Source organism: Euprymna scolopes, chromosome 29, assembly GCF_053919585.1.
Source record: "Euprymna scolopes isolate OS-2025 chromosome 29, ASM5391958v1, whole genome shotgun sequence".
NCBI classification, from domain to species: domain Eukaryota; kingdom Metazoa; phylum Mollusca; class Cephalopoda; order Sepiida; family Sepiolidae; genus Euprymna; species Euprymna scolopes.
Window position 1 is genome coordinate 98,625,873 of NC_136510.1, and position 13,026 is coordinate 98,638,898.

General features: G+C 33.9%; 1 pseudogene; it reads left to right on the forward strand.

The window, feature by feature from the left end:
• Positions 1-1,916: 1,916 nt before the first annotated feature.
• Positions 1,917-3,614, forward strand: LOC145252795 (alpha-crystallin B chain-like; annotated as a pseudogene).
• The last annotated feature ends 9,412 nt before the right edge of the window (positions 3,615-13,026 follow it).

A 13,026-nucleotide genomic window follows, 5' to 3' on the forward strand; every position in this document is an offset into this window, starting at 1 on the left:
CGTTTTACCTACAAGTGGATCTGATAATGACGTCACGCTGTCTTGTGCATCGGCCTTCTTTCTCGGTAGCCACGGCCATACCCTGTCAAAAGCCTTAGATATATCAAGGGCTACCGCTCTCGCTCTACCCTCCCGTTTTGTCCAGTGAACGGTATATACGTCAGAGACTACAGTTAACATAGCTGCTGTTGAACGGGCTTGTCTAAATCCATATTGTTTTTCGGTCAGGAGTTTAGCAGTTGTTAGGTGTTGGACTAGGGCTTGATTAACTAAGGACTCAAATATTTTGGCGAAAAGCGGAAGGAGGCTAATGGGGTTCGGTAAAATTTTACCTTAAGTCCCGTCTCACGTTCGTATATAACAAAATATTTTTTTGTAGATTTCGGTGTGCTAAAAACGAATCTGCAAACAGTTTCCATCGCCAAAAAAAAAAAAAAAAAATTCATGATATGAAGAAATTACTTTTTCGAAAAGTGGGTGATCACTTTTCTATGTAAATTTAACTTAAAATGAGCACCCACTTTTTGCCCACCTGAGAGGGGGCATTTTTTTAAAAGTGTTTATTGGCTAAAAGTTTTTTTTTTTCATCTTATAATAAAGATACAAGGAAATTAAGAAATAAAGAAAACTCGTTATTTTACTTTAAGGCTCGTCTCACATTCATTCGTATAGAAAAATATTTTTGTAGTTTTCGGTGTGCTTTAAAAGAATATGGTAACCGTTTCTGTCGAAAATTTATCGTTTGTATGGTATTAACCCCTTAAATCTGGGACTATTTTCCATTTCACAGCCCAGCCTTCGTTTTAAAAAAAGCTGTTAAATGTGCTCTCGCGTACCAAACTGCTTTGTCACAGTGTAGTATTGGCGGAAATGTTTAATTAGACGAAAAACAAGTAGTTTTCCAAATATGAAGCCATGCGGGCGTTTGCGCGTACAAAATGGCCACCCGTGTTAACATAGAATTACATGGTTTAATATTTGGAAAACTACTTGTTTTTCGTCTAATTTTAATTTTTCGCCAATACTACAATGTGACAAAGCAGTTTGGTACGCGAGTGCACATTTAACAGCCGTTTATGCTTGCACATAGCGTAAACGAAGGCTAGACTGTGAAATAGAAAAGTGTCCCAAGTTCAGGGGTTAATACCATGCAAAAGAAATCAAACAAAAAACTTTTTAACCAATAAATACACAAAAAAATGCCCCCTCTTTCAGGTGGGCAGAAAGTGTGTGCTCATTTTAAGTTAAATTTACATAGAAAAGTGATCACCCATTTTTATTTTTCGAAAAAGTAATTTCTTTATATCATAGAATATATATATATATATATATATATATGCGCGACGGAAACGGTTTGCAGATTCGTTTTTAGCACACCGAAATCTACAAACAAATAATATTTTGTTATATACGAACGTGAGACGGGCCTTAAAGTAAGATAATACCAAAGATTTTTCTGCATTTTTATTAGGTTGAATTCAAAATAAGAACCATTCGGTGGGTTTTTCTTCGCTCATCGACCAGTTTGAACTTGTGCTGGTCGTCAGGCCTTTTTAGGAACTAACTTCCTCCACAAATAAAAATAAAAAGAAGACTTACATGCAAAACAAACGGTGGTTTATTCACAGAAAACAACCATTAACAAATAAAATATAATTCTCTTTATAATGAGTTCAGAAGTTCTTTTTAAGTGTTCGTATAAAAAAAAGGAGAATGTCTTTTTTTGTTGAACTGTTCATATGTTAAAACATGGTAAGAGAGGCAATAGGTAATGTTCGTCTCTGAACGTCCGAAACTTGATGTTTGTGTGTGGTTAAATACTATTTTGACCGGCTCCCAGCGAGCTTAAGGGGAAGAAGAAAAAAAAAAAGTTTAGAAAAATGTCCTTGGAGAAATCCCATTGGACGGAAACATCACGTGGGTGCTCTGTACTACGTCCGCTCGTTTTGAGTCGATTTAATATATAAGGCCACGCCGGAATTTGCGTGGGAGTTATTTTTTTATTTTTCACGCGCCAACATAATCATAATCCTACTGCGCGCCTAAATTGTATTTATTTTCATAACAATTTTTAATCCGAGTTTTAACCGTGTTAACTGGCACAAACTCGATAAACGTAGAAGCGTCTAAAGTGAAGTAGAGTTTTCTACGAGTACACCCTCCTCCTCATCTCTTTCTCTGCCCTCCCCCTCTCTCTGTCGTTATGAACTTGATCCGATTAACACTCGCTCGACCACATAAAACAAACGTGTTTATGTAAACTTTCACATTTTACGCTCTTTGTCAAACTATTTTACACGCAGTCTCTAAAAAGACTCGCTTAAAGAAACTGGCTCTCCTATTTCAGTCCAGCTAAAACGAACAACTATGTCTCGCGACCTTATGATCCTGATGCCATGGGGCTTCTTTGAAAGACAGAGATCCCTCTTTAATGAGATGTATCGCGACAAGGAACTCGAACGTGTCCGAAGCGACCTCTTCCAGCTGGAACCGTTCGACACGGAGCCGAATTTCCTTCCGTTGGAAAACCCAATCGTGTCCGGCATCGGCACTCAGACACTAATGGCAAAAACAAGAAACTCGCTCTCCGTTTTGATGTGAACAAATTTAAACCGGAGGAAATCGAAGTGACGAAGTTCTGCGGTTTCACGCCAAGCACGAAGAGGTTACGCCAGAAAGGAAAGTGTTCCGAGAATTCAGCAGACATTACACTCTGCTGAAGAGTGTGGACCCAGCCCAGTTGAAGTCCTTCTTGGCCAAAGATGGAGTCCTTCACATCGAAGCACCCGCCCCAGGCGCCCCAGATGCTATTGAAGAACCGAAAAAAGAAACTCATTTCCATCGAAATGCAGTAAAAACAAACAAAAAAGAAAAAAAAAATCGTCATTGCTACAATAGTGGCGCCACTGAGGTATTTATTTAATTTCATCTCAACACACAAATGTTAATAGACTTTGGCGCTTCTATATTCTGGAAACGAAAAAATTGAATTTAAGTGTAACAAATAGTACCTTCGTAATTGTTAGGTCTCAAGTAGTAACATATCCAAAAATTACGAAAAAAAACCCGGTAAGGTTGAAAAAATGATACTTAATAAAAAAGAAGTTTGTGAAAGGGAGCGAGATCACTCTTTAAAAAAGTTGACAAGGAAGATAATTAAGTTTTGCTGCTAACGTCACGTAACGAACGTCATTCAAAATGTCGGACAAAATTAATTCCACCTTTAAACTTTATCGAACAGTTTTTCATTAATTTTTTTTTTACCTTCTCATATTTCGTAATTTTTGGATATGTTATTCTGGTACTTCTACACCTTATCGCCGAATCTGGAGACGCCATTTTATTTCACGCACCTGCTGTAAAAATGCAAGGGAGAGTATTTAAAACTATGGCTGAAGTTAGAAATAAATAACAAAAAAAAATTAAACTAGATAAACTTCCTGAAAGAACTATGAAAAAAGTAAATAAAGTGAAAGAACATATATCCGTAATTGTTTAATTGGAAATGTTTCGATTTCATTAATAAAAAACTGGAAAGTTTTTCATGAAACATATATATATATATTTTATAATTAAAAACAGAAAATGAAAATGATATATTCATAATTGTTTAAATGGGCGAGCGTCATCTGAAAATCCAAACATTTATTGTATTAAAATTTATCAAATTATAATTGTAAAAAAAATTTATTGAAAAGTTTTCGTAAGAAAATATAATTTTAATAAAACAATTCGTAATTATTTTTATACAATAAATGTTTTAGTTTTCAAATGGCGCTCGTCGCCCAGTTAAAACAATTATGTCATTTCATTCTGTTTTTAATAAAAAAAAAAAATGTTTCATGGAAATCTTTCCCATTCCAATTAAACAATTACGGATATATGTTCTTTCACTTGCTTTACTTACTTTTTTTTCAGTTCTTTCCGAAAGTTTATCTTTAATTTTTTGCTATTTATTTCTAACTTCGGCCATAGTTTAAAATAGTGATTTCTCCCTTGCATTTTTACAGCAGATGCGTGAAATAAAATGGCGTCTCCAGTTTCGACGATAAAGTGTAGAAGTATCGTTATTCTTTGAGCCGCCGCAATTACGTAAAGTACCATTTGTTTCTTTTGAAATTCATTTTTTTTTTTCGTTTGTAGAATGCACCGATGACTTCCTTGCAGAGTTAACAACAAAATAAATTTAAAAAAAAAAATGTTATTTTGGGTGCTTGTGCAGATAAGTGTGCAGATAAGTGATGCTAAGCATCACTTATCTGCACAAGCACCCAAAATAACTCATTTCAGGTGAAAACATTGTCTTTTTTTTTTTTTTTTTTACATGGAGTTCACCACTTATCAAGGCCCAATGGCCACTCGGGGATAAGGGTTATTGTGTGTACAGTAATCAATGGGATAGTGTAGCAATAGTATTGGAGAATTGATAAGGTGTCATTACTTAGGGGGGGGGGTTCATCAGGAATTTGTTTGTATTGGACTTGAAGACATCCAGGTTGTAATCGGGAGGGAAATGTACATGATGTCGAAATTAGTATAAATTTTAAAAATTACGAAAAATGATTGTTCAAATAAGTTTCGTCCGTCTTTGTTTACATTTTTCGTCAGTTGATCATTCTGCTACTCGGTGAATACACTGGAAAAGTCACTTCTGATTACCAGATTAAAAATGTTTCTGTTATTCCGAAAAACAACCAAGTTCGTTTGCATATTTAAAAAACAAAAACAAAACTCGTAAACATGAATCCGAAGTGACTTTTTAGGGGACTCATCGTAAAGCACAACTATCAGCTGACGAAGAATGTAAACAAAGATGGATGATTTTGATTTTAATCAATGATTCGGTAGAAAAATAGAATTTATCGAATTTTATCGAATATTTTTTTCTGGGGAAGAGTTGTGCGACCAATTCTCAATGAAAACTGATTTTTCTTCCTATGACATTAATTGTGGATGAATTTTGTTTTAAATACATCTAGCAGAACTACCGTGAGAAATTCCATATACGGCAGCCATCTTTTCTTGTTTGTCCGCCCATGCATTAGTGGTCGGCTGTTTTTGGTTTAAATTTGAATGTGTCAGGTGATTGACTTGGCGCGTTTTTGTATCATGCTTTCTTTTTGCAGTCTAGACAAAGCTCGGCATCGGGATAGACTCAAAACCCAGCAGCTGCCACTGGAGGGAGCTAAGACAAGTCCTTCATGAATACCAAACAGTCGGTGAACGAAGGGCCACATCTCTACAAGCAGAGACTACTTATACTGCTAAATTTATCCTAATTGACGATGGCATTCAAGAAATGTTCTGCATGTTTATTTACCAAATATTGGATCTTATCTCAATTCATCTTGAGTCCCAAGGGGCTCACATTATGCCTAAATCAGGCCACCGTTTTGCAAATGGACAATACCAGGACCAATAAACTTTCATTGCTATTACTTGTGAATAAATTTTGAGTTTGAAAGGTATGGCTTTTGTATTTGTGGATTCGGTACTTGTACAGTATAATCAAGACATTAAAAAATGAAAATATCGAAAAAAGGTTATATTGTACGCATCTGTTTTGGACTGAAGATCTCCGAAAAACAAATTTCATTTAATTTGATCGAGTAGTTTTTTTTTTTTTTTTTTTTTACAGCGGAAAAACACGTTTTTATGAGAGCGCGTTGAAGTCAGCCATTATAAAATTTATTGAACACGCCACGGGGAGATAACTCCAGTTAAAGCGCCGACACTTCCTCCCCATCTTTAATACTAGCTTTTCTTCCTAAAAATCGAACCTTTTGTTCGGTATCATAACAAATTGTTTTTTCGCTGTAAAAAAAAAAAAAAAAAATATTGATGAAATTAAGTGATTTTTTTTTTTTTTTTCGGAGAACTTCGTTCCATAAATGATATATACAATTTAAACTTTTTTCTATATTTTCATTTTTTTAATGTCTTGGTTAAACTGTACAATTACCGTGGATTCCTTTGCCTCTGCAGGGAGGAAATTGAGATGCGAGAAATAAATTTCTCACACGACTTGATGAATTTTGGAAATTCATACTAATTTCGACATGCCACGTAAGTACGTTATGTTTTTACCTGAAATGCGTTCAGTTTTCAAGCCTCACTAATATAGACAAGCATCGCAATTTATTTTTGCTTAACTTTAATTCTGTAAAAAAAAAATACTAATAAATCCTTAATTCAGTGAGATTAGGGGTCATTTTTGAAGCGTCCAATTCTTCGCGGCAATGACCCCTGTTATAATTTGTACTTACGCACTTATATTACCGTGCTGAAATAATCAGAAAGCCATTCTTAAAATGAGAGGAAGCACTATTAAAAAAAAATAGCACGGTAACATAAGTGCATAATCACCTTATAAACTTTCAAGTCTTTAAAATATAAATTCGAAATTTCTAGATAAAAATTATCTTCCAAAGACCAGCATGTTTTCCTTCTAAAACCATTGGAAAACAATTTCGACGGCGCCTCTGTTGTATCATTGAAACAAACGCTTAAAAAAATTGTTTCCGTTTATTTTTATTCATAAATAGTTATATTTCAATTTTGATATTTTACTTAAAAAAAATTATTTGAACGAAACACTCATACACTCACTCTCTCTTTCTCTCTCTACAACAATAGACTTTCTTTCTCACCAGTTAACAGCGAGAGACGCACGCCAAACTAAACATGTGCTGTACCCTTTTCTTTCATGTGTTTATTTACAAAATAAAATACTAGTTCGTTTTAATTCAAATAAGCGCGTTGTTCGTCTCTTTCTCAATTCAATTCATTTTTCCTATTTTGTACGACCTCTACAAATTGGTGACCCGACGTGAAATGAACACGCATTTCCTTCTATACCACCAGTCGCACTACATATTCCATCGAACATTAAAAATTTTCTTTCGTCAGAAATTCGTTTTGAATGTGGTTTCATTATCCTTTTGTACGGTAGATATAAATAAAGGAATTTCTTTAATGTCTGTCTTTTCAGTTTTTTTTTTTTTTTATATTGCTAAGTTGTACATTGCTCTGGTTTGTTTGTATAATACAAAGACACAAAGTGGCTACAAGAAAAAGAACAAATCTATGCTATCAATTGTATTGTTATTCATCTAAAAACCTGTTTCTGTTTATTTGAAAAGAAAATACAACTTTGTTATATATGGCCAATGGAATTGCATTCATCTGCAAAAGATTTAGCTAATTTGCATATTCTTTTAAACATTCATTTTAATTCCTTAATAGTTTTGCTGGGTTTGTATTACTGTACACATAGATTCGAAAAAGTTATCAAAAAACAAATATATAGCAAATAAATGGTATCAAAGGCAAGATAAGTTACTTTTCTACCTAACTGAATATATTTTTCATGTTTTTATTCAATATAACATGTTTATTCAGTTCGAAAAACGGTGTTTACCGATGTATTGGAACATTCAAGATAGCGTCTGACTCTCTCTTTAACAGGGTAAGTTTGGGAAAAGGTGTTATAAATAAAAAAACTATACAAAATACTATTAAAAACCCGCCAAATATATGTCAACCTATGTCACGGTAACATATATTGAGCGAGTTTTTAACAGTATTTTATCCAGTTTTTTATTTATAACACCTTTTCCCAAACTTACCATGTTAAAGAGAGAATCAGACGCCATCTTGAATTTTCCAATACATCGGTAAGCACTGTATGGTTTCCGAGCTGAATAAACATGTTACATTAAATAAAAACATGAAAAATATACCCAGTTTGGTAGAAAAGTAACTTATCTTGCCTTTGATAACATTTATTTGTTACATATTTGTTTTTTGACAACTTTTTCGAATCTGTGTACAGTAATACAAACCCGTTTTTCTTTTTTTTTTCTTTTTTTTTTCGATTTTTCTTATGGGATGACCATCTTTAGTTGACTAATAACGTGTAATTATATGTATGCAGATATTCTACATGATTTATACTTGCGAAATATTTGCATAAAAGATTGTAAATACAAACCTCTTTCTATATATTATGTATGCGTATATATTAAAAAAAATTACCTATCAAACTCCTGTCAGTTTTTGGTTTACAGACATGAAACTTAATATATAGGGTATTCGAACCCATGCAAAACTTTATAATTGGGTTTTAGCGGGGGGAAAATCGGTGCGAAAGTAAAAATTCAAAAACTGAAATTTGCCAGGTGAAGGTCGAACGACGGCATTACGAATATGCATGCGTAACGTAATGGCTATTAGTTCATGTTTTAATTTTTAGCCTTGCAGCAAGTCTTCATAGTTCGAGCATTAACGTCAAAGGAAAAAGTAAATCATAAGTTAAACATTTTGGTTTCCATTCTCGGTGGTGGCACACGAGTCTTATTTTTTTCTTTTTTAAAACTTTTTAAATTATTATATATTGGGTACAATATAATAAGTTGTGATGACTTCAAAATAAAATACGATAAAACTTGCGAAGAACGTTGTTTTACAGATGTTTTAAAAATGTAACGGAAATTTAAATTTCGTTCCGTTCACATTCGAAATGTCAACTTTTATAGGTTTTCGGGTATGCTGACAAGGTTGGTCTCTATTCCTAAAGCCGTTCTTAACATGGAGAGATTCGTGGTGTTTATTAGTTGTAAGCATACCTGAAAAACTATAAGTCGACATTTGCAATGTGAACGGTGAGTTAGACTCGTGTAAATATATATATATATATATATATATATATATATATATATAGGTGACCCCCCCCCCCAAAAAAAAAGCTAAATGGAGGCCATCTAGAACATATGCTGTAGAACGGAGAAAAAAAGGCCAAAGACCCTAGTGTTTTGATGTGATGTTTTGAATATAATAAACTAGTTATGACCAAAGTTTCATTTCATTCAGACAAAACACTAAGAAACGGAGCCTAATTAGAGTTTGGGGGCCTGTTATTTTTGGGTCATTCTTATAAAAACTAGTCTACCAAATTGACTTTTTCGTTTAAAAATTAAATTATTTCGTGGCCGACGTACACGAGTGCTCCCACTAGCGAAATACGCTTCGGCTCCGATGTTGAACGTTGTTTGATTGAGGGAGGATTCATTATTTTTACAAGGAAAGAATTTTTGCGTGTGACCTAGTTTGTTTTATTTATTTTGGCTTGCAATTTGCGCATGATTTTTGTTATATATAAACTACCTAAACTCGATTTGTTTACACAAAGAGCATCGCTTTATACGCTAATGGTAATTTGTGTATCACTTCTCAATTGCTCAAAATCGAGCTTTGGTAGTTCGGACGATGTCAAAACATCGTTAAACTCACGACTCGCTTAGCAGCACTGATGAGCTGCGAAACAGTACTGTATGTGAATGACTATATATAAGTGAAAGTGTCTGTGTGTGTACGTTTCCCTACGCATTAACTCTATCAATTTTTAGTCTACAGACTCGAAATTTGATATACAGGTTACTGAGATTTGGGAAAATCGATGTGATCGGTTTTTGGCTAGAAATTTGGCGATTAAGGGGTCAAAGTTCAGCGATTTGACCTTTGAGAACAATTTTGGGTCTACGCATTTGAAATTTTACTTATAGGTTCCTTGGACATGGATCTAACTTAATAACTTGATTTGAGCCCAAAACAATAAATTTTAAAGGGTCATAATAGGGGTCAAATTTTTAAAAAAAATTGACCTCTGCGGTCTCTTCCAAATTACTCAGACAATTTCTGGTTTAAATATTTGAAATTTTACATAAAGGGTATTCAGAGATAGGGCAAGCTTTTTCATCAGTTTGGGTCGAAAATTTTTAGTTTCCAATATATCAATGTATGTATGTATGCCTGTTTGCATGTCTGCCTTAAACTTTCAATAGAGGCGACGAATTTTACCAAGATCAGTATCGTTTTAAAGTTCGACCTTTCATACGACAAATATCGAAAAATTGGCTAAAAACATTGATATCTTCCCCTTGAAGTAGACACTTTTCTACAGGGAAGGGGGTCACTTTTTCGCCGATATTTTTTAAAGTTATCCTCTCCTTTAGATTGTCTAGCCTTAATTTTAAAAAATATAGCTTCCGGTTTGGAGGTGGTCGTAACAGCATAAACATTAGGTTTTACCCCGTTCTTTTCCTCCTTTGCGGTACGGGTTCGAGCCTGCCTTCCTACTACCACTTCTTTTTTTTTTTTTTTTTTTTTTTTTTATCACCATACACATCCAAACACGCGGGCAACACCGGGCGCCAATGCTAGTATATATATATAGTCATCGACATACAATCCTGTTTCGTTGTATCACAACTCATCATCAGTGCCGCTAGACTAGCCGAGGATTGAACCTAGAACCATCGTGTTGACTGTCAGCAGTTCTACCGATCGACCCATGGGAGCGGCGCCCGTAAATTATCTCGCCAAATTTCTATTCAAACAAACATTTGTCCGCCACTTTTAAAGTGCTCTAACCGTTATAAACAAACAATGAACGTCGCATTTTTCAGCCAATTAAGTAGCGGGTGAAATTATTTAATTCTGTTTTCAACTGAGTTACTCCGTCTTTTCCTTACGTAACCCGACTCAGCATGTAAATCCCCCCCCCCATCCTTATCGGAACTGGGTAAATTTTTACTTGCTTTCCACCTAAACGATCATCTTTTAAAATGACGACTATTTCAGATTTTCGGGTATGCTAGAAAACGAATGTAAAGTTTTCCAGATATTAAGCAATATAATTCCTGATGCTATCATTAATGGCCATTCTTATATGCGTAGGTATTACATTGCTTAATATCCAGAAAACTACTTGTTTGCGTCAAATTTAAATGCGATATTCGTATTCAGCATACCCGAAAACAGGAAAATGTCATTTTTAAAGGTAATTGTTAAGGTGAAAAAAAAAAAAAAATTACCCTAGGGTCTTTGTATACTTATATATATTAAATAAATTGGGTTTGTATTACTGTGTACACATATAGATTCGAAAAAGTTGTCAAAAAACAAATATATAACAAACAAATGTTATCAAAGGCGAGATAAGTTACTTTTCTACCTAATTGGGTAATTTTCTAGTGTTTTTATTTAATGTAACATGTTTATTTAGCTCGAAAAACATACAGTGTTTACCGATGTATTGGAAAATTTTAAATGGCGCCCGCCCGACTCTCTTTGACATGGTAAGTTTGGGAAAAGGAGTTAAAAATAAAATAAAATCTAGACAATACTGTTAGAAACTCGCTCAATATATGCTACCGTGACATAGGCTGAAGGCTGACATATATTCGATGGGGTTTTGACAGTATTCTGTCTAGTTTTTTTTTATTTTTAACTCCTTTTTCCAAACTTACCGTGCCAAAGAGAGTCGGACGCCATTTTAAATTTTCCAATACATCGGTAAACACTATGTTTTTCGAGCTGAATAAACACGTTACATTAAATAAAAACAAAAAACATACCCGTTTAGGTAGAAAAGTAATTTATCTTACCTAACATTTATTTGTTATAGATTTGTTTTTGACAACTTTTTCGAATCTGTGTGTATAGTAATACAAACCCAATAAATTGAACATTGTGTGTGCATTCGAGACTGGAGTTTTCACCCCACCGTACACCAAACCAAACCGGATCAACGGAAGTAACGTCTTGTTGAAACTGGATTTTTCCGGAGGAATCGAGTCAGAGCACGATTTGTATTCACAACGAGCACACAGACACAAACTACGTGCTATTACGGTCAAATTGAGGATATGTTTTACAATAAAACACAGAACGAAAAACTCGTCAAAAATAAAATATAACAAATATTACCAAATGCAAGATATGTTCTTATCCAGGTAAGTTGAAACCTACCTGGATAAGTTTGTTTTAATTTATTTCAAAGCGTTTAAAATTAAAACACAAATGGAGTTGGAGTTGCTAATTAGAACGAAAACAGATTGCGAGGTAAGTCTGTTACATTTGAAAAATTGAGACTTGTTCAAAAATTAAAAATTAATAAAACTATACTATCCATCCAATCAAATGGTGATATTGAGATTACTACCAGTATTTGGCGAACGTGAACGAGCTCCCCCCGCCCGGGACTTGAACGAACTTTCACCCTTGCCGTAAAATTAATTCCTTTTCTTTTCACGTTTTTTTTTTTTTTTTTTCTGCGGACTTAATTTTTTTTCTGCTAATATTAAAGTTAAGTTTATTTAATGATTTTTAACATTGGGGGGGGGGTCACTTTTCAATTATAACGTTCTAATAAATTGATACCCCACTTTGCGGTCAATCAGCACAACTAACTCTCCCTATCAAGGTTTCACATATCCGCTAAAATAATTAAAATATTGTTGTAAAAAAAAGGTGCTTATTCATTTTTGGTACTGCACTGCGGCAGTGCGCCGTGCGGCACTTTTAAATAGTTGTTTCAGGTTAAATTCAAACGTTTCCATTGAAAAGTGACCCCCACGTTAAAAGTCAACTTAAAAAAAAAAATCCTGCTAATATGAAAGTTAGGTTTGTTACGATCGACAGAAGAAAAAAAAAAGAAAAGAAAACGTGAAAAGGAATCAATTTTACGGCGGGGGGGGGGGGCTCGTTCAGGTTCGTCCAGTATTTTTATTTTCGAGTTTTGAGCAATTCTCGTGACTTGGCAGGTTCATGCTGACATCCTTGTTTTCGTTCTAACTTAACAACTCGGCACTACTTGCGTTTCAAACTCACTAAACGCTTTAAAATAAGTTCAAACACAAAACTTATCTATGTAGGTAGAAGAGTAACTTATCTTGCCTTAACATTTATTATATTTGATTTTTGACCACTTTTTCGTTCTGTTGTCTATTGTAAAATATACCCCAAATATTACTTCATGCTTTTTTCTTATATTAGAAAAAAAGAATTTTTTTTTTATCTAACACCGTTTCCTAAAGATTTTAAGTCGCCTGTTCTTCTGATTCACCAAAAAATTAATACCACCATTGAAAACCTTGTAAAAGTTTATATTATGTGTGTAATCTTTATATTTACTTTAAAAAAAAAATCAAACGTTTTATAAAGTAATTTTTAGACTGAAAACAA